This window comes from Cupressus sempervirens, chromosome 1 (assembly GCF_028749045.1).
Source record: "Cupressus sempervirens isolate cs-2001-9-10 chromosome 1, ASM2874904v1, whole genome shotgun sequence".
NCBI lineage: Eukaryota > Viridiplantae > Streptophyta > Pinopsida > Cupressales > Cupressaceae > Cupressus > Cupressus sempervirens.
This window is the reverse complement of record NC_143118.1, coordinates 532478924-532499941: the sequence shown is the minus strand read 5'-3', so window position 1 is coordinate 532499941 and position 21018 is coordinate 532478924.

Sequence of the window (21018 nt, the reverse complement as noted above, 5' to 3'; positions counted from 1 at the left end):
TTGGGTAAGAAATTTGGGAAAATTGATAATGTCATAAGTGTTTGTGGACATAGATTTGGTCAAGGCATTAATCAAATGTTATAATCCTATCAATAGTTTATTCCATAGGAAGGATAAAAGTGTTTTTCTAGAATTGGATAAAGATACATTCATAGGGGCATTTGATTTGGGAGGACCTGTGTCATTGCCCATTGATATTAAAGAATTGAAAGATAATTTAAAAAAACATAAGAGTTTTTATATGAGTAAAAACATGACCATGCACATTCCCAAGGTGAAGAAGGATGTAGAAGAGATTCCAAAGAGGAGAGATATTGTGGAAATCATGCTCTTGGATTTCTTTCAGAGGTACATTTAGAATACTATGTTTGGGATTGATAAAGCCCTAGGTACAGATGGAACCATGAATGCTTTAGGGGCATACTATGTCATGGTTTTAAATATTAAAGACCCAAATCACTATATAGGATATGATTTTGTAGAATAAACCATCGAGAGTATTCACAAAGAAATCATTTCTACTGAACAAGGAGAATTGAAGGATTTCATGTTCCCTTACTACTTTCTAATAATGCACCTTATCTTGTCAAAGAATGTTGACCTATTTGATCAAAGCTTCTTCGAGTCAACACAAGAGTGTGGAGAGAGGTTGCCAGTGCAAAGATGGACATGGTTATGGTAAAAGTATTATCCATATTCAAATGTTATATGTTTCTATAATGATTTTGTTCATCCAGTTTTGAAAATGATAGGATGTATAATTGAAAGAGTTCCTAGAAATGTTAGGAATATTGTTAGACCTAAATGGTGCTTTGATTTTGGAAAACAATTGAATCATGATTGGGGTAGTGTTTTTTATTTGAAGAATATGTTGTTATAAGAATTTGTGGATGTCCTCAGCCACCCCACATTTTTCAAAAATATGTTCCTGAGAGGTTAGGGTTGGTAGAAATATTTTGGTAGTTGATTTCTTTGAATAGGGAATATTTAGGAAAGGGTGTCAAGAAGGGGGCATTTCTATGTAGATTTACTAAGGTAGGGGATTTTGAAATTGGAAAGAATTCTATTGAGAAGACCAATTCATTTTTACAAAATTATAAAATACCAATCAGGCCAGCCAAAACCTATGACCCCTGTAATGTAGTAAGGCATGCTTTGAAGAATATGAGAGGATATAATCTACCCCCTACAAAGCCTATGTTGGAAGAGGACATTATTGCTGATGTGTTGAGTGAGGATGTCTACAAAGAAAGAATGATTAAGTGTAGGGACATTGTTGGCTATGAACAAGAAATGAGAAATGTAGACCCATATTTTAAGGGGTTTTATCTTGATGAGAAATATTGGGCTAGATTAGATAAATGTGTAGATAATTTTGATGAGTGGGTGTCTCAAGTCTTAGAAGCAATTAGAAAGAAGATTAACTTGAACTACTCTAATGATGAATACATAGTGGAGGTATCTGATGAAGAAGATCAATCTAAAGTAGATCAACCCAAACAAGATGTTCCTAAGAGTTTTGCATGGGTAGAATAGAGACACAAGAAGCACAAAACGGTAGAAATACCAGATAAGGCTTAGCAAAAGGCTCTCTAGATCTTACCAAGGGGGAGAAAATATTTTGATGATGTTAGAAGGAGATTCCTAATATCCTAGACATTTAAAGATTAGCAAAGGATAAAAAGGTTGCAATTAGAGGCACAAATGATTAATGCTAGAATCATTGAGGCTAAGGAGTTTATGAATGATGAAAATTTTATGAAGTCAAATGAGTTCAAAAGCTTCATTTTTAAAATAAAGAGAAATGAATTAACATTATAGACGAAGCATGGAGATTCAGATGAATTAATTGTTGGATTGGTATAAAAGTTACAGGAGTATGACCCTGCCAGTGAAACCCTTACTACTAAAGAGGCTAGAGACCTAGTGACAAGAAGTGGAATGACTATCTTCCCCAAATGGAATTTGAGCTCTTCTTTTATATTAAATCAAATAAGAAGGAAAGAAAAATTAGTTTCTTTTGAAGATGAGAATTAGTATGGGGAGATTATAGGATTAGGGTTCAATGTAGATGCCCAAACAATGGCCATTTTGAGTCTAGATCCAAAGGATGATAAGCCCACTCTCATGGAAATTAATGAGTCCCCTAGGGGAAATTTTATATTTTGGCATGTGCAATCTACTTCCAGTGATGAGATCTTTAGAATGCATACTTTGATAGCATTAATGGGTAAGCACAAGATGAACACCCTTTAGGCCCAACTTGAAAAAATATATGAGAAATTTATTGGGAAAAGAAGGAGTTATGAAGAAGAGATGAAGAAAATATTTGTCCTATATTATTAATCCATAAGATCAATGCATTAAAGATAGTTTCACAAAATATACATGGCAACTACATTGCATTGGAAGGAGTGCAATACAAGTGTATAGAAGTCATTGTTGTGCTATCTCCACTATTCAACACATAGCCCCATACATTCAATTCTTTTATAGTATAATTAATATACTCCCCTAGAAGAAAGACCTACCAAAGGCAACCATTGTGAGTACAAGAAAAGCAATCCATAAGGTGAGAGATCTAAATGCTTTCTTTGGGGGAAAGTTGAAGCTAGTCCAAAATAAGATGAAAACAATTGCTACTAGAACATCAAATTTTGTGCCTACAATTTTGGACAGTGAGGGAAAAATAAAGGATTAGGTTGAATGGTCATCATCTTTTGAAAGTATTCTTGATCATCCTAGATTCTTATCCTTTTGTAATAATGAAGTAAGTGCCAATGTTGTTTATGATATGATAGACATGCTCTATAGGCTAGAGGAAAAGATGTCTAAGGTGGCTACTGAGGTCAAAGCTATAATTAATGCCAAGTGGAAAAAATGCCTAGAAGAGTTGGATACAATTAGAGATGTTACTTGGCCTAATATTGAGATAAATATCACCATTTGGGAGCTGATTGTAGATATCAAGGCATTGCCAATTGGTGATAATGACTAGATGCAGTTCAGATCTAGTTCAAAAAAGCAAAGGGAAAAGAAAAGGCATGGATGGTGATAGGAGCTAAAGACAAATTGATATTTGCTAAGAAGCACCACCTGTCTGTTTTGCATCTGCATCTTAATTTTGAGGCAAAGTACAAAGACTATTTTGTTTGTAATAGAATAGGAATATCTTTGTATTTTTTTTATGAAGATTTTGAAGTGTCCTCCCATTTGAAGCTTACTACAATCCTTTCTATAAAAGGATTCCCAAGATGTGGAGTAGAGATCCAATTTTCTTATAATTTTGAGAATTATGCTATTGTTATCAGTCCATTGAATCTCTTGTAATCTTTATGATGTATTCTCCTATAAGTCTAACAATATAAGTGAATATTGAAGGATCAACTATTTTATTTTGAAGGTTTATTTAGTTTTATCAACATTCTTGCAATTTTCAATGAAAATTAATGCAAAGGAGGAATTTCTACCATATTTTGGTCTTTGAATTCTATCTCCATTGTTGTGTAATGGTTATCTTGGAATTTTATAAGAAAGTTTTGTGCAATTTAATGCAACTAGGATAAGTTTTATGTTAATTTGTTGTTGCATTTAATCAAAGGAACAAAGTAAATGCTTCAATAAATTGATATGGTTTCTAGTTATATATCAAGGATATTCATAAGAATGCATTTAAGGATAGTTACTGATGAGATTGATTATCATGAAATTAATTAAGTTCAAAATGTTCTATTTAGTAGACTTTGAATCCCAATGGATAGGGCATTGATCATGCATGCAATTACATGTTGAAGAACTCATAGGGTTGCAACAAGGCATAAATATAAAATCAAATCAATTTTACTTTACTATAAGAATAATTAAACTATTGGTCAACACTTATTTGTAGTAATCTCTTGAGTGTCATTGTTAGCTACTATTATCAAGGATTAATTACAAAATATAGAAGATATATGACCAATGTCTTCTTTAGATGGATAGATCTAGAAATGAGAAGTATTAGTTGAATGAATTGTGAGAGGATTGCCAAATAATCAATTATATAACCAATATATCCCTAAGGTGCACTCACCTAAAATTTGAATAGCTTGAAGAGTAGAGAATCTTGGTGATTCTATTGAAGTTGTAACTAGATATGAAGTTTTCTCAACTAAAAATAAGAAGTATCTAAGCCCTTAGGTTGAGATAAATCCTTTGAATACTGGTATCAGGCCTTTTCTGCCTAGTAATCTTGAAAAACACCAATACCTTGTCTTAAATCCCAACATAGGATGAACCAAGACATTCACTAGGCTTCCATGGTATGTGGGCTTATATTCTTATGCATTTAATTATTTTAAAGGTTTTTGATGAAGTTTCAGCCATCAGTTTGTAGACAATCTCAAGAATTCCTTATTTAAGAGGGATACTAGGGCTAGTAGTAATTAGGCCTCCTAATTGAGTTTTTGGACTCTAACATCAAAAACTTCAAAATTATTTTACAAACTAATGTTATATTCCAATACTATTTTTAGAGTACTTCAAGATTCACTTGGTTGTTGACCAAGGTATCCGTATAGTGTCAAACCAAAAATTACCTATGTTTAAGGGTTTTGAGAGCTTGTCACAGAAAATAAATAGGGTCAATAAATAACCCTTTAATATATTAACCATGATTATTTTCCCTTGTCTTGGTTTTCTTTCATGGGTTACTCCGTCCAACCAAGCTATTGGATTTACTTTGACCTTTGTTTTGTTGATCTTCACCAAGTTGGGTAAGCTTGTACTCGCCTAGGACTTTGCTTTAAAAGTAGAAAACCAACTCCTAAACACTCAAAAATGAATATATACAAAATATATGTATTTCTCTTTTTATTCCAAAGGGCTATAGATATTTGACCATTAGAACTCAAAAAAGAGTCATTTTCCTTGGTGCTACTCCAATCAGGGCAGTGAACTATACAATTCTAAAAATGATTTTCAAACACCTACCTGAAAAAAATCAAGAAACCAAATAAATAAATAGAAACCTAAATTTAATCCTCTAACTATAAATGTAAAAAAATAATCCCAATTATCCATTAACATTTATATTTTGGGCCTGCAAGATGAATGTAACAAGAAATGGCTTAATGTTTTCTATTACTTCAAAGTTGAATCCCTACAAACTGAACATCAACCCTCCTCCTAGGCATATAATGTTTTTTTATACTCCTTTTCACATGTGAAAACCTCCTATATGGACCCATAACTGAAACCTTGCAAGTTTCTTAGTCTTGACAATTTGTTATCAATGTTGTCAAGTGCAACTTTTGCAAAATGCAAAGTTGCTTGAGCGACTTTTCACAACTTTTCACTTTGACCATGTATAGACTTTAGGGAATCTCACATGAGTTTAGTAATGTCCAAAACCAAATTCTAACACTAATTCCCAAATCTAGAGTATTTGGTCAAAGTTTGGTCAACCCTTGACCCATTCAAGCAATTACAAGCAACTTAGGCATTCTAAAAACACTTCTTGACTCCCGACCTTCTCACACTCACCTACCTATTTACATAACTCTAATAACACCATTGGGGCTTCATAATTATCCCTTATTCCCTATTGGTTGGCTAAAACCACCTACAAGCCAAAACTTGTAGGAACTTTCTCTATGATCCTTAGGTGCTCTTGCACTACTACACCTTGTTAGAAGCCATAACTCTATTAGGAGTGGGTATTACAATTAAAAAGGTATGCAATATGAGCCCATTACCCAAACATTCAATTAAAATGATATACACTATACACAAAAAGGAAAAAATATATAAACCTTTTGACAATATTGATATCTACAATATTTGATTTATCCTTTTAATCTTTTTGTACACAAATTTGCACATATTGTACTTTCTCTCCTCTAACATAAATTTGACATCATAAGCAATACACCCTTTTAGTATGTGAATTTCTTAGATAGAAAATTGGAATGTGCACACTTGAGAGAAGATAGTACATGGTATGATGATACTATATGTTAGAGTGCAAGTCATTATGAGTTTTACAAACATATTTATTAATGGTAAATTGTGTTAAGGAATTCTTTTGGTTTACCAAAATAAGTGCTTGACTAATTAGGGATAACATGTTGGAATTTACATGTGGGAAGATTTACTTCTGAGAGGGGGGGTGAATTAGAAGTAACAAAATTTAACCTCTAAAACTTTTAATTGAGATCAATAACATGCATCTAACATCTCTAATAAACCTGAAAGTAAAGACATGCATGGAAATAGATAACACAAGATTTTGGTCACTCAAAAACCTTCCAAAATGAGAAGGTAAAACTGGGGTGGGGATGACACCCACAAATTATCACTGCATCAATACGTAACTAGTTAACATTACAAAGTTTGACCACCATCAATGGTCTACCCTATGAAAGGTCTGCCCTATTAAAGGCTTTACACCCTGTTAAAAGTGACCTATCTAAAGGATTTACAAACACTCACTTGGAATGTTACCTTGTTAAAGGATTTACAACCTTGTTAAGGATCTACAATATAACTATTAAGCCAACCTATCTTCATAGTATTTTCATTCTCCTAATACAATGGTTAGAAAGTATACTAGAATGTCTTGACCTGATAACTTACAATCTTCAATTGTTGATTCCAGATCCTTGTCCTTCTCAATCTAATCTAATCCTTCCTGATCTGATATAACTCTATCTGTAGTGTCGATACTCTATTCTAATCAACTTGATTCTATAATGTTACTCTTACTCTAAGTCCTTACACCCCCTTTTTCTTCCTTCAAAACTTTGCTATCATTCACTCATGCATTCCACATGACCTCTTTCTCTTTCAATCAACTCTCTCATACATGAATTATGGGGTATTAACCTCATTTTAAAGGCTTCGAGACTCAGGGTTAGGTTTAAATCCATGATCGAGATTCATCCATATTTTTCCACTCAATTCTTTACACTTTTCTTATTGGTTGCATGTTTTCTCCATTTTTTTGATTGGTTACATGCTGATTGCGTAGGAAATGTAATAGATTCGATCTTATCTTTTAGATCCTTTGAGATTCATCTTGAGTTCGCTCAAAAATGGTTTACACCTAAGTTTTTTAAGGCACAAAATCATATGTGAATTCTATGTTACTCAATACTTATTGATTACTAATGCTCAACACATATAGGATTTCTATCTTGCTTAGCTCCTATAGTAACTCTATCTTGCTCAGCTCCTATAATTTTCTCGGCACCTATAGTAACTCTATCTCGCTCAACTCCTATATTTTGCTCGACACCTATAGTGACTCTTTATCACTTGGCATTTGAAACTTGCTTGGAAACTAAAGTTCACTCGAAACCTATTGAACTTTTGGCTCGACACATATTGTAGCTTGGCATCTATATTATACTTGGCATCAACCTTAGAATTTTCTTAAGTGTGTTGACACTCAATTGTCAAAACCAATCTAAGACTAACTATCTTGTCTTTTGACATGAGTGTCAAAAACACTTAAGCATTATGAATCTGATCTCTATCAGTACAATATTTATATTGTTTGGCATATGTACAAAACTTCAAAAACTTATTCAAAATTTTGTAGAAGACTATATACCTCAAAAACTTAAAACCCCCCTGAGCTGATGTGCCATTTTTGTATCCAAATTTTTTTATGCTAGATTTTATTCATGCTATTTAATTTGATACTCTTTATCTCTGCCTTATCATTCCTTTCCTTGTCTGCTCTATTTCTATCTACTTTGTTTCTACTCTATTTTTTCTCCTCCTTTCACACATCTTCCCTTGTAGTTTTTGTATCCTTTTGGCTTGATCTCCTTATCTCTCCTCAAAACTCAAAATTTTATTAACTCCCCCTTTGGGTATCCTCCCCTTTAGGTCTCATTTATTATCTCCCCCAATTTATTAAACCTCCCCCTTTTTGACACTTATGCCAAAGGGTTCTATGAATGAATTGAATATTTAGCCAAAAAAGATTTGTTTACCTCCATAATGATTTTCAGAGAAGCATCCCAATTGTCTAATGAAATTTCTAGTACTTTGAGCTAGATGGTTGTCTTTGCTACAAGGTGTACCACACCTTCTAATGTAGAAAGATTAGGATCTTTCTTCAAAAAATTCTCTACATAGGCCATTTCTTTATGCAAAACTTCCATGTGAGGGGTTATGGTAGACTATATCTATATCAACTTGGCCTTGATGTTAGCCTCATTTGCTATGAGTATAGCTAATTCCTTTTGAGTGTAAAGCATTGTACCAAAATGCTTTTCACTTTGAGTTGGATCCTTTGGTAGTTGCATGCTAGATACTTTGAGATTCCTCTCTAAGCTCAATATCCTCTAGCCTATTCATTGTGTGAAGAATGAGGAATCACACAATTTGGAGTACATTGAGAATATGTTATCAAGTATTACTTTCACCTTTTCAACCTTTTTAGCCAGTTCTACTTGAGAAAGTTCTATTTCACCAGATATTTTTGCATTTACCTTCATCTGGAATTTCTTCTTAGACCATTCAAGTAATTTAGCATTAGTGTTTAGGTCTTCATTTTGTACCTGGTCCACTATGTTGGATAGCTGCTCCATGATGGGCTTTGTCTCATTAGGTACTTGTAGGTTGAAAGCATCTAGAAAGATATCTTTGATTTATATCAATTCTTGCCTTTTCCTATACTCATTTCTGAGCATCTTATTCTTTTTCTTCTTCTCCAATGCCTCTTGCACTTCATTGATTTATTCTATGTTCATTGTTTTATAGTCATAGCTTGGTATGACTATCTCCTCATCGAGTGTAGAGTCTCCATAGTGAAGTACCCTTGCTACCTTGGTAGAATTTGAGCCTAGTGTTGATATTTGCAGTGGTACTACATTAGTGCTCTAGTCTAGTGCGCTATTCTAGAAGGAGTCCATGTAGTAGCCAAGTTGACTAATTTTTGGATTACCTCTTGTTCCTTTGACTTAGGGTTCTCCTCATCTTCTTCAATTCTACCTTGATCAATTATTGTAATTAGAGGAGGTGCACCTTTACTTTGTGTTATAGGATCAAGGGTATCCTTTTGTTCTATCTTCTCCTTGGCTTTCTCCTTTGTAGTTGAAGTCATTCAGACTATAGAATCAACCTTAGAAAATGCATCTTATGTTGGTTACTCTTGTGGTTGTCCACTTGTAGCTATTGGATTTTGTGAAGGTGGTTCTTATGGATTCACCTTCTCCTTAGTTATCTCAGCTACTACCTTCTGAAGTTCTTCTACACTCACCAAGACTAGATTGATACACAATTGTGCTTGTAAAGTAGTATGGTGAACAATCTTTCTAAGATCCTCTATAGTTAGTGGGTTGATGTTTTGACCAGAGGTGTCAAAAACATCCTTCACAATTATTGTCTCAATAGGTGTAAGTGTTGCATGTAGAGGACTAGGTGGTGGTAGTTGTGTGTCTTGCACACTCTGTTCCTATTGCTGCTCCTTAGCTATTTCCATTTCACTTTTTTGTGTTTCCTTTACTACAACTTCTTCCTTTTCTTTCTCTCCTTCTTCTTCCTTTTCATTTTCCTCTTCTTCCACATCATTATTTCTTCCCTCAAAAGGATCTTCTTGTCCTTCCTTCATTGTAGTCAGCCCATAAATTAATTTCCATATTTTTGTGGACTTTTTCACAACATCTATTTTATTTTGTAATATGTTGAAGGCTCTGTATGTGGGTGCAAACTTGCTCCCATGTTTCTTGCTTGCCTTGCTTATTTGACCTTTTGTGAGATTAGGCATCACTTGAGCCAATGTTGACTCTCTTATTTCTTTCCCCATGTTTAAGAAATAATGCGATTTATTTTCTACAATGGAGTATAGCTCCTTAGGCATAGTATTATCAAGTTCATGTGGAGTATTCTTGAACTTGGCCATCATAGCATAAATTAACTCTTCCACTATATTTTTCTCTTCTCTTGTCAGCTTATTAAAATCAATGTCTTTTAGCCTTGACAAGTCTGCATTATCCCTGATATTGTCACAAATATTTTCTAAGTCTGATTTTGTCGTGTAACTTACCACTCTAAATTGTTCATTATCATTAAATTCTATCCTCTCTTCATCTAACTCTAGAGGTGCCACATATTTTCTTCTCTTTTCCTCTACTGGCCCTCCCTACTTTGTAGCTTTCTTCTTTTCCTATTCCTTGGCTACCTTTGTTGTAGCCCTTGTATTTTCCCTTATGGTGGGTTTTGTTGGGCTTGGCTTGGTCATTTTCTTCTTGCCCTTAGGCTATGAAATAAGATGCTTTTGCACTTTCCTTTTTTTGGGTTCTACTTTAGGTGCTTCTTCTTCTTGCTCAGCACCTTCTTCTTCTCTAGCATCCTCACCCATGCCTTGGATTAATGCTAGTGGCCCTTGCCCATGTTCCTCTTCATCATCTTCTTCCTCCTCTACCTTTTTTGTGCCTTCTCCAAATTTGGCCTTGAGCTTCTTCACTAATTTATCATTTTTCTTTAGTGTAGAGGCAGTCTTTAACTCCATATCCACTTTAGATCTCACCACATCATATGTGCTAAAATTTCGGGCACCCTTATCTACTTCTTCTGCTAGTAGAACTTCTATGGATGCCTCATCAATGTTTATCTCATACCCCAGAGGTCTAAGCCATCTTACCCTTGGTATGGTTGCTTGAATTTAGGTATAGTCAATGTCAACAAGAAAAAAAATATCATTTACATGCTACCCCACTAATGAAATTGGAATCCTAAGTCTTTGTTTCATTGATTTCTCAAAATCTTCAAAATAACTAGTCATTAATGTTTTAAAATTTGCCCCCATTTGTCCAATATATTCATTCATCTGGGCTACTATGGACCTATTTTTTTTCCAACTAACTTTTCCAAAAGATGGGAATTCATTCTATATATGGAAAAATATACAAATCAAAATTGCACCAAATCTACATTGGGCTCCCTTTGTTCTTCTTATAGATCCCAAAGTTTCATTGATATGATGTAGTTGAAATTATGCTAGATCATAAGTATGATCCTTTTTAACAAGTTTGTAGCCAACATCTATTGCAATACATGGAACACTGTTGAGTCTACTTGATTGACAAAACTTGTGGGAAATGACTCTAATAGTAAAATCAACAAGAGGATCCTTAATATTATCTATGGTCATGCATCTCTTGTTCTATTTGGCTCTAGCATTCTTTTCAATAGCTTCCTTAGAGTCAATCCTTAGTGTTTTGGGCCAATCTAGGGTTGGATACCATGTTACCCTATGAACAATCCTTTTTGATATGTTGACTGCATGATCTTCTAACCACAAGCTACCATCATGAATCCTACTCAACATAATTTTGATCCATTCACTCTTAAAGATAGCAGGGAATTGTAGGGCGCAAGTTAAGCCCTTCCTCTCAATGATTTGGTACTCTTACTTTAAGACTCTATTTTCACACAATCTATCATATGCTTCCCTAATTTCCATATCTCCAATGGCTCCTATCTTATAGTTATAGCATCTCCTAACATCTTGCACCATTACTAGCTTAGGAGGAAATATAAATAGGGCTTTGGTTGGGTCGTTCTTGTAGGTAACTTAGGGATAGGTTAAAAATTAGGTTGCTTAACTTCATTTGACAGTAGTTGAACTTCAAATGGTTCTTTCTCCTGAGGTTTCCTAGAACTAGAGGCAATTTCTTTGAACTAGGGTTTAAACATGAAGAAATTTTGAAACTACGTAGCTGAGCATTAGTATAAATACCTTGGATTCAAAGAAACTATGCTAAATCTTTGTAGAAATTTTCTCAAATGCTCAAAATTCTACTTGGAAATTGTTCTGCACTCTTCTTCATTTTTTCTCTTTGTTTGTGATGGTGAAAAATAATTCAAAATGTGATCATATACCCTTATTTCATAGCATTTAATTCTTAGTGCATTTACAACTGTCCACTTGGCTCCTTAAGAAATTTTTCTTTACTCGGCTTCCATTGTCTTTCCACCACTTGACATATACTGGAGTTTCCCTTACTTGACTTCAACTACAATTTCCCTTCACTTGGCATCTATTACTAACTTAGTTGCAACTAACTACTCGAATTCTATTGACTTTAACAAATATTTCAGCATGTACTAGGATTTTACTTGGCATCTGAAGGCAACTCAAAAACACTTGTAAAAACTTGAAGTTTAACTTTACATCTCTATTCATGCTGATCTTTCCTTTTTAGTACTTACTTGTCTAGGAACTGATGTATGATAAAACTTTTTATATCAGTTCCACATACCTTCTTTTTCTTAGTTGGATGAAGTGTGATCACTTGACCTTTTAGGTGAAGTGATCCCTCCATTGGATGTGCTATCTCCATCTTTCTTCTTCCATGTTTTATTCATCTCTCCTTTGGTATGTTCAACATCTACCTTCTCTTTTCCTTTTTTGAACTCTAAGTTGAGTGCCTTTGACCTTGTTGGGCAATTTATGCTGATATGACCAGTCTTCAAATAATTGAAGCATGTAGTTTGACTCAACCATCTACTGTACTTTCCACTAAACTGTGTTCTTATGCAATTTTTAGGGATGTTTCTATATTCTTGATAGTAGTGATAGCTATGCTTGGTGTTGTAGTCCCAATTGTAGTGATATCCATGATTATTTTCCCTTGTTGGTTGATTTGGTGTCCACATAGGCTTTGATTTGCAATCAAAAGCTCTATGTCCATACTTCTTGCAATTGTATCAGTGACCTTCAAATCTTGGTGTTTAGATAGTTCTACTCCTACAATCATGTTTTTGATGTCCTTTCTTGTTGCACTTATGATAGTGACCCATGTTCTTAGGTTTTTCATGCTGATGGGTGTTCTTGCTCCTACACACATTAGAGGTATGACCTTTTTTATCAAAAAAATGACAAGTAGGTTTAGTATTCTTACCTTTGTCACTTATTTCTTCTATAGTCTTGGATGACTCTCCTATTTCAATGTTGGTGTATCCTAGTCCTAAAGTATCATTGTTGGTTCTTGGTGATTTTAGTAGCTGTTCAAAGTACTTGATGGCTTCATTGGGTTTGTTGAACCTATCTATAATCTCCTTCTCTCTCTTTAGGTCATTTAATAGTTTTTCATTTTGCATCTTTAGTGTGGAGATCTCAATGTCCTTGACATTCAGTTCATGATGTGCATTCATCATCTAGCTTAGGGTGTCTAGCTGCATGTTGGAAATTCTTGCAAGTTCAATTGAATTTTCCTCCAACTTTTTAGGAAGGTTTCTCTTGTCATCTTCTATCATAGCCTTATCTTCAATGGCTCTTTTCTTCTGTTCAATCACTTCATGTAGCATAATGGCTTGAGATTCTCATTCAATCTTGAGAGTTTTGATCTCTTCTGCTTGAGCTTTATTCTTCTCCATTAGGTTTGTTATTGCTACATCAAACTCTTTGGAATCTCCATTTTTAAAAACTTTTGTGGTGTCAATCTCCTTGTACTATGTATCATTCTTAGCTATGGCAATCTCTCTTCTTCTCTTTAAGGATTTCCTCAATTCTTCCCTAGCTTCTTCTAGAGAATACAAAATGAGATTTATCTCAATCTCTTGGTTCTCTATGATCTTCCCAACTTTGTAGACATCCATTTCCAGATCTTTTTCTCCAAGTTGTAGGTCTTCTCCTTGTGAGAACTCGGCTTTGAAACCAATTGTTGGAATTTACAAGTGGGAAGATTTACTTCTGGGGGGGGGGGGGAGGGGAGGTTTGAATCAGAAGTAACAAACTTTAACCTCTAAAACTTTTAATTGAGATCAATAACATGCATTTGACATCTCTAATAAACATGAAAGTAAAGATATGCATGAAAATAGATAACACAAGATTTTGGTCACCTATAAACCCTCCCAAATGAGAAGATAAAATTGGGATAGGGATGACACTCACAAATTATCACTGTAGCAATATGTAGCTGGTTAAAGTTACAAAGTTTGACCACCATCAATGGTTTGTCCTGTGAAAGGCCTACATTGTTAAAGGCTTTATACTGTGTTAAAAGTGACCTATCTAAAGGATTTACAAAAAATCACTTGAAATGTTACCTTATTAAAGGATTTACAACCTTGTTAAGGATCTACAATATAGCTATTAAGCCAACCTATCTTCATAGGATTTTCATTCTCCTAATACAATGGTTAGAAAGTATACTAGAATGTCTTGACTTGATAACTTACAATCTTCAATTGTTGATTCCAGATCATTTTCCTGCTCAATCTGATTTGATCCTTCCTATCTTGATATAACTCTATTCATAATGCTGATACTCTGTTCTATTTAACTTGATTCTACAATGTTACTATTCCTTTAAGTCCTTATACCCCCTTTTGCTTCCTTCAAAACTTCGCTATCATTCACTCATGCATTCCACATGACCTCTTTCTCTTTCACTCAACTCTCTCATACATGAATTATGGGGTATCAACCTCCTTTTAAAGGCTTTGAGACTTATGGTTAGGTATGAATCCATCATCAAGATTCATCCATCTTTTCTTGCTCAATTCTTTACACTTTTCTTATTGGTTGCATGTTCTCTTCATTTTATAATTCGCTACATGCTGATTACATAGGAAATGTAATAGAATTGATCTTATCTTTTAGATCCTTTGAGATTCATCTTGAGTCAGCTCAAAAATGGTTTACATCTAAGTTTGTGAAGCCACAAACTCATTTGCAGATTCTATGTTACTTGGCACTTACTGATTAGTGATGCTCGACACATATAGGATTTCTATCTTGCTCATCTCCTATAGTAAATATATCTCACTCAACCCCTATACTTTTCTTGGAACCTATAGTAACTCTATCTCGCTCAGCTCCTATACTTTTCTTGGCAGCTATAGTGACTCTTTATCACTCAGTACTTGCAACTTTCTTGGCACCTAAAGTTCACTCAACACCAGTCAAATTTATAGCTCAGCAGATACTGTAGCTCATCACCTATATTATACTCAGAATCATCCTTAGAATTTTCTTAAGTGTGTTGACACTCAATTGTTAAAACCAATATGAGACCAATATAACATACTATATGTTAACCCTAACTTATAAAAAGTCATTTTTGTGATTTGGGACATGTGCGAATACATGAAGGTGAACAAGAAAAAATAACTTGGTATAAAGGAAAGGTTTCTAAATTCAACATCTCACAACTTTGAATTTAGAAACCTTTCCTTTATACCAGGTTATTTTTTATTTTTCACCTTCATGTATTTGTACATGTCTGAAATCACAAAAAATAACTTTTTCTAAGTTAGGGTTAACATATAGTATGTTATCCCTAGTTAGTCAAGTACTTATTTTGGTAAACCAAAATAGTTCCTTAACACAATTTACCATTAATAAATATGTTTGTAAAACTCATAATGACTTGCACTCTAACATATCATCATACCATGTACTATCATCTCTCAAGTGTGCAAGTTCTAATTTTCTATCTATGAACTTCACATACTAAAAGGGTGTCTCTACTAACAATTAGTCTTTATAACAATTTTACAATTTTTTGAATCTTCAAATCAAAACTTAGTGTATATAACTTTCTGGCTTAATGTAAATGATTTTTTTTCTCTAATGAAAAACTTGATATATCTTCATAATCACCTCTTATCCAAATTTCCAATAATCTCCCCGTTTGGGATTGATGGCAACATATGTGAAAATTGGCTAGTCCCAAAATATCAAAATTGTGATGTTCTTCACATGGTCATACCAAGATTTCAAAATGTGGATCATTTTTATTGTAAACCATTTTATACATACTTCCCCTTAGTCTATACTCTACCTTATATCTCCGCATATACAATTTCTACCTTGCATCTCTGCACATACAATTTTCCATAGATTACACTCCTCCTTTGACATCAATGACAAAGGTGAGTCAAAAACAATGTACAAGTAAAAAATTGGAATTCTACCTTTATTGTGCTAATTAATTTGGTAACAATGCAATACTATTAGAAAAACTTCTCTTCAAGTGTGCATAGTCCATAAGATGCAAATTTTGTGGGTTGAAAGTTTTGATAAGTAAAGTGCTATTAAGATATCTTTGCCTTCAAGAAATCATGAAGTTATTTCTACACTAGATATTTCCACAAGGATATATTCTCTTTTAATAAAGATAATCTCTATAATATCTTCTCCTTTTTTACCAACAACATTCTTCTCTCGTCATGGATCTTACTTATCCTTTTCTCCAAGTCAATAACTTGAGCATTTACATTTTTCTAATCACTAATAATACTTTTCAATTCATCCTCATTACTCTTGATGTGTGTGGTGAAGGTATGCATGTATTCATTGCTAAGGAACATTTCTCATATAATTGTTTTCCTTCATTAACACATTTCCTTAACTATTTGATTCTAATATCCAAATTTTCCAAATTATACTTGACATTATTACATACCTTACTAAAAAGATTTGCATCAATTTTAGCTTGGGCTTTCAAAGTGGTTATCTTTGCAAATGTCTTGAAATGACTATTAAACTCTTTCAATACTATATTTTCTTTATTTTTAGGATCACTTTCACTAATGTGAGTTGGAATTAGCCTTTGTGTTTTACTTTTCATATTTTCAAGAGTTTCTTGTGTACTCTTGGTGGCCTTACTCTTCTCAATTATTCTATTGATAGAATATGTAGAGATTAGTCTCAATTTCTCAATATCAGTTACCTCTGTACTTGAAGAGTTTCTCATCATACTTTCTAGAAGTGATTCCAAAGGGGTCATCTGTATGCTAGGAATCTCTTTACTTTGTACTTTTGTGGGAGTGACTAGCTAAATTTGTAGATTCTAATTATCTTATTTTTTCTACTCTTCTGTCACTAATTCTTTTGGCTCTTTACCTTTTCCACTATCCTCTTTCTCTGTCTCAACTTGTTGTACTACTTTTCTCATTTTCTATATGCTTAATTTCTGGTGTATTTGATGTTTCCTGAACTATTATTTTCTAATTATTCTATAGCATAGGGTCTATATCTTTAAGAACTCCATCCAATGTGTCTAATTTTCTTATTTTTCTCCTTTATTCTTCTTTTCCTTTTCTTCCTTTTTCCCATCTCCTTCTTTCTTTTCATCACTAGAACTTGGATAGTCAACCAAATTTTCAACAATGGTGGCTTTATCCTTAGAAAGATCCTCTATCTCATCAATAATAATATGATTATTGTTTACAATATTCATTATATCAACAACAATTTTTATTTGAGAAGTTTCTGAGATTGTTCCTCATGTATCCTTATTGGCCTATGCTTTTTCCATCATTAAATCTTCCTTATCTTCTATTGTAGTAGGAGTTTAGATTTTTGTTTCTCCCCCTTTCATTTATCTTCCTTCTTTACCATGCTTAGTTGCATCCAACATTATTTTGTCTTCTAAAGTCTCTACCTCAATTAATGTGTTCTTACCTTCACAGTGGATTCTTTTGTTTCTTTATTCCCTTGTTCATAGTTACCTCCCATGATCAAAAATTATCTTTTCTTATTTCTTAGTAGAGGTTCTAGGATTTTTTATTTATCTCCCAAAATTCTCTTCATTTTCAATTTCACAAAAATTTCTACCCATTCTTTCTCTTATTTCTATGTCCTCTTCCTTGATTCTCCCTTTTGTATTCTTTAGTCTTTCATACAAATCATTTGGTATTTGACCATGATTTTTTATGAACTTCTTTTTAAACAATATCATCTATCTAATTATGGAGTTCTCTAACTAAAAATTTTCAAAATTATCATATTGATTGTAAAAAAAAATTATATTTGAGAGATTTCCTTCAATTATTTAATCAAGTTAATCATATTCTCAATCTTAGTTTTCCATTTCTTTCTACTTTCACCACTTTATTCTTGTTTACCTTTTTCTTTCTCTTTCTCTAATTTAGTATCTTGTTCTTAAGACAATTTTTATTTTCCCACAAAGGTAACTATTGTTTTCTATCTCTTTCTTGGTCCAGTGACTAATTCCATCACTCTTTTGTGTTTTGGTGGTTATTTCTCTTGTTTGACCTTAACTAACCTTAGTGATCTTCTAGTGCTTGCTTGTATAGATGAGTGAACTTTTATTATATTGAAATCTTCCTTTGATGGTGGTGGAAAAAAAATGGTGCACATGTTGCTACTACATGTGGTTCCATAGGTGATTGCACTAATGGATCTACAACTCCCATGAATAATCCACTTTCAATTTCAAGTGGCTTAGCCATCAAGATTTCGGATTGAACACTAGCTCTCATCTCCTTTTTTGTGCTCATCGCTTCTCTAAATTCTTATCTTCTCATGCTTGATTCTTTGAGTAGCTCATTAATTTTCTTATCAACCTTATCCTTTTACTTCTCTTAACTTTTCTTCATAGGTGCCCCACCTAGGAAACTCCTTGTCTCTTTCTGACTAAACAATTATCTTTACATACCCTTCAATTATTTCTTCAATCATTTTATAACCCATGTGATCAATGAATTCAACTCTTGGTTCAAGTACTTCCATACATGTTACATTTGTCTCAACCATGAAACATAGTTCATCTTTGTATTTCTCCACAATAGTTGGTGGTATTCTATATCCCTATTTCATCTCAAACTAAAAATCCTTCACCATTTTGGAAATATCATCTAAAATTCTATATATAGGTTTCTTCCAATAGTAGTGAGTAATTAACTCCATCATGCTTTTTTTTGTTTCCCATTCACAACTAGGCATGCCAAGGAATTTCTTTATTACTTAAAAGAATAGATTTGTTAATAGTGACTAAAATCTAAAGGTTTCATTCTTATTCTTCTTGATTCTATCCAGGTTATCAATCACCTCTTGTCTAAGGATCTCACACATATTAACTTTTTATTTCCCTATACTCATCATATAGGTTGCATTGATGAATCCAATAAGTACAAAGTTCACTCTAGAACTACATTTCATCTTATATCCAATTATCTTATTGATCAATCTTACATTAGTTTTTTTAATTCTGTCTAAATTTATGTTTCTATCATCTGACACTAACTCAATGTTTGTTTCAAACAACTTATTTACATTTTTCTCATTGATATGGCTACTAGCTTGATTACTTAAACTAGTAATTTTATGAGTCATGTTGTTTCCAATCATCACAAGAATATCACCTACCTAGAACATATCCTTATGATTACTGCTAAGTATGATTCTTTTCCACTCATATTGATCAATTTCTTTAAAGAACATATGTTTGGTAATGTATAGGTTCTCTAACTACTCAAACCCTTGTTTGAAGGTCAAATCATTATTATAAACAAATTCATGTCCTTGTTGAATTCCATTGTCCCTAATTGATTCAAATTTATAGTGGATATATGCTCAGATGTCTTCTACTTGTATAAACCTACTTGAAATTTATGAAAAAGCTCTAAGATAGATTTTCCTCAAGTGAAATATAAGGGTGTTTCTTAAATTTGTACCAAGATCTCTCATTAACATCGCATATGGTAGGTGTATCCATTCCTTCAAACTTAAAACCTTCAACTTACTTAGAAACACAACTACGCAAGTGATAAATAGATTTAAATTTGTAAAACTAGGGCTTGGATTTACTTTCTTTCAATCTACTTCAAAACACTTTAAATCTTCTCTCAAATTCACTTCTAAGGGCTCTTAAAATCTTTGTACAATCAAATGGTGTCCTTTGCATCAATTTCAACCATTATATATGATTTAGTTCAATTCTACATTAACAAGATGAAAAAAGATGATTTCCTTAACTAGAGAACTTATTTTTGTACATGCACTCACACATGAGCTTAGAAATGGATGCACTCTCAATTGTACCTTTCTTTTATCCATCTAAATCTTCTCCTAAGTTTGCAAGTCTTAATTCAATCAATCAAGGGCTAAATAATCTTCTGATGCTATTTCCACTTTCTTATTAATGAATAAATTTCTTAAACTAATAAAGGTTTTTCAACACCTATGATTGACTTCAACTTATTCTTATATGTGTCACTTGTCTTCTTCTCTACCCAAATTTGTGTTCTATTTTGTGTCTTAGCTTTAATAAATGTTTCATTGAAGTTTTCTACATGTTTTTAAAATTCTCCTTTTGTCTATCACTGTCATTCTAATTTCTTTTGACTTTGTTTTCATTCCTTCAAAAGTTGGGTGTCCTTGGATTCTATAGTCTAATGTTGTTGCTTATGTTTTTCATCCTATAGAATCTTGATTTATGTCCCATGTTGTTAGAAATCTAACATGCTATCACATTGTGTCCATATCTAGGCCATGATTTATTTATCTATACTTCATAATCTCTAGCAATATGTCCAAAGTTGTTGCACTTATAACACATAAATTTATTTCTTATGTTATTAGTTGCACCAATAGGACTACTAGCTGCAGGGGTAGGACCTTGATACATGTTATTATTAAGTCTAGGTCTCCTACATTCACTAGCTCTATGTCCATAAGCATAAAAATCTAAACAATAAACAATAAAAGGGTTAGCATACTTACCTCTACAATCCTTCTTGTGACCAATTTCATTGCATACAAAACATCTTCCACTGAATTGTCTCTTCACTTCTTTAGGTTGTTTAGGTACTTCTTCAGATTGATTAGATTCTACCTTTTTCATATCTTCTTATTATTGATCGGGTTCTTGGATCACAAGATATATTTCATCAGCAATATCATATCTCTTAGATGATTCTCCTTCATAGTAACTAATACTAGTCTTATCATAACGAAGTCTTTGTGACATGATTTGTTTATCAAGTTTTCTAGTAGTGGAGTACAACTTCTCAAGATGTTCCTTTGTTTGTATAATGCCCCTCCTTTGCTATCATTTTATACTTAGTACTTAAAGTTATATATGACTCTTATATAGATGTGTTAGCCCTTAATTGATATTTAAAATGCAATACTTTGATATGTTGATTAATTGGTTTTCTCAGGTTGTTATAATTTCCTATTTGTAGTGATGATGCTTTGATTTCTCTTAGTTAGTTGATGAAATTAATTTTATGATGATTTCATATGGCGTGTCTTAAAAATGT